Here is a 2,996-nt window from a genome sequence, read left to right as displayed (position 1 = left end):
TCCATCAAATAAGAATTCCAACAATATACATAAAATCCTTGTTTGAACCACTTCTTCTTCTCCGGAATTGTTCGCATCTATCGCCGGAAAATATAAAAGGAACACAATCAACGCATTGTACCAACAAAGCAACATTCAACAAGCAACAATCAATATCTAACCACTCTACTAAGGTCTAACATATTAAGGACTTACAGTTACTTCAAAACAACTCTTTAAAAGAAACCAATTAATATCACTTAAAAAAAACATGAGAGCCTAACAAAAATAAGCAAATGCCTCTATGGGTATTACCAAGGCATAAATTATATACCCCTGGTAGATAACACCACCAAGGATACAAGTGAATCGGTTTGGCTCAAAAACATCCATCTTTTATTTTCAAACATTTTTGGAAAGGCACAAATCATTTTTCCTATTTTATTTTGCTTGCACAAATACTACCCAATACTAGGAAGTAAACAATATGCCACACCATTTTGAAATCTCAAGTTAAACAATGGAACTTGGTTTAGTCTCGGAAGGTTTTGTTTGGCAAGAATAAAACATGGGTTGACTACTTTCAAAAAAGAGTTGGTCAAAGATTTTAAATAAACAAAAGTTTTGGTACAACATTTCATGTGACACACACATAACACAAACAGTAACAAATATGAAAGAACAGAGACTAACATTATATTTCCTAGACGGCCAGTACTAAAACAAGATTAACACAATTGGATTCATTCAAAAATATTAAATTTCCAAATTTAGGAATTAGAAATACTAATCAGAATACAGTGCTCATGTTTAATTCATTGAAAATCGTACAAAAATCCTAAAAATATGAGGCCAGTGGCATTGGAAAGGTAAAGAGATTTATGATCTAATGCAATTTGTTTCACTTGATTTGGGTTTGCAGATCTCGAGTTATTCACGTTTTAAGTTCTCTGGTTTGTAACATATTTTACAGAAATTTCAAAGTTTAAAAAGAATTAAATGGGCGGGAAAATTACTGGGCCGTGCGGGGTGGAGGATTTGGGCCGGCCCAGGAGGAATTGCCAGGTGGAGGGAAAAAAAATAAAGGAAGAAAGGAAAAAAGGGAGGGGGCCCGGGCGGGCCAGGCCACTTGGGCCGACGTGGCCAAAACGGCCATGCATGCACGATCGGGGACGTCGTCGTCTCGTCGTTCTCCTTCGCCCAGGCACACGCGGCGGACAGAAGAAAAAGGGCAGGGCAGGGCGGAGACTCACCGGCGGGCGGCGGTGGTCGACGGCGAGGCTCCGGCGAGTGGCGGCGCCCTGGGGCTGTGCGGGGAGGGCTCGGCGTGGTCCAGGGCGCGTCCGGCCCAGCAGCGGCTCCTCCCGTCGGCTTCTCTTCCGCCGGCGCTCCCGGACAGACGACGAGGGCGGCGGTCTCCGGCGGACTCGGGCGGCGAAAAAGGGTGGGTGAGGTCTGGCAAAACGTGGGGAAGGAGTTGGAAGGGAAAGGGAGGGGAGAGGACGGCCGGCGGCATCGTCATCCCTCCGGCCATCCGTGGTGACCGAGGCGGAGCGGCCTTCCGGCAGGCAGCGAGAGAAGGGGAGCGCCTTGGCGCCCACTTTGGTGGGTTCTAGGAGGAGGGGAGGAGTGGTGTGAGGAGAGGGAGTGGCTGGAGAGGCCTTTTTATAGGCGAGAGGTGGAGCAACGGGTGGGTGCCATGGGCGGCGTCCATGGCCAATGGGCTCGCGAGGGGAGACGTCGGGGGTGACGTAGGAGGGTGGGGGCAGGGTGACATCACACTGGAGACGTCGGTAGGAGGGGAGGGCGAGCGGGAAGAGAGGGGGTCGAGCGGGAGGCTCCCGCAGTCGCTCGCTCTCGTTGGTTTTCCTCTACGGCTCCGTAGGGTTTTAGTTTTTGGGCTGCTAGAGTTGGGCTACTTGTGGCTGGGCTTGGGGAAGGGAGAGAGGGGAGTCCAGGGAGGGTCCAAGAGATTTTGAGGTTGGGCCAAAAGGTGCAGGGGGTTGGGGTGGTGCATGGGCACCATGGCCCGATCATGCACAAGAAGAAATAAGAGGGAAGGGAAGAATAAAAAGAGGGGGTGGTGTTTCCCCTAGGGTTTGCAAAAAAAGGAAGAAAAGAGAGAGAGGGTGCCATGCAATGGGGTGCATGATCAAAAGACAAAGTTTAGAAGAGAGAGGTCAAAGGAAAAGAATTGGAGAAAAAAGAAAAAGAGGGGTGGTGTGGTGGTGATGATGCCACCATATGATGAAGGAGAAGAAAGGTGGAGGGAAGATGGGGGGGAGTAGAGAGATCAGAGAGGTGAGATTAATGTGGGGAAGATGTCATGCAAAGTTTGAATTTAAAATTACTTGTTTGATTCACTTTCTAAGAGTAGATCTAATTTTGAATGTAAATATTTCAAAATAGTTTCTTGCAATTTTTGAAAAGGGAAGCAGAATATTTTGAACTAAAATATGTCTATTTGCATGACAATGCATAGTAGGTTTTTCTCAAATCTATCTGATAATAAAAGGTGCAAGAAATGGCATATACACCATTCAAGCATTTTGGTAAATAGGAAACATCATAGAGAAAATAATTTTCTAAAAATTATATTTGAAGGAGAAAATATGTGATAAGGAATAACAGCGACATTTCAAAATTTCACCTGATAAACAGTTTGGAAGAATAGTTTGACAAAAACTAGAAATATTTTGAGAGTCAAAAAGCGGGGTTTAGGGTTATGTTCAATTATTTGAAGGAGAGGAGGTTAAGGTAATACAAGAGTGACCATAGCTTCACTATTTTTTCTAGAGACTAGAAATAGTGTGTTGAGATACATATGGGGAAAACACCAAGCATAGGGTTTATGCATTGGTAACAAGAGGAAAAGAATGTTACAGGGTCACACATGTGTTTTAATAGTGAGTTGTTAAGTTGTTTTAACACTAGAGGTGTTGTTCTAAGAGGTAACTCAAGACAAAACTCCACAAGCAAATCAACAAGCAAATCAAGACAATTCATCTACCAGCAGA

Source organism: Lolium rigidum, chromosome 1 (assembly GCF_022539505.1).
Source record: "Lolium rigidum isolate FL_2022 chromosome 1, APGP_CSIRO_Lrig_0.1, whole genome shotgun sequence".
Taxonomy (NCBI): domain Eukaryota; kingdom Viridiplantae; phylum Streptophyta; class Magnoliopsida; order Poales; family Poaceae; genus Lolium; species Lolium rigidum.
Note: the sequence above shows the minus strand (reverse complement) of the source record.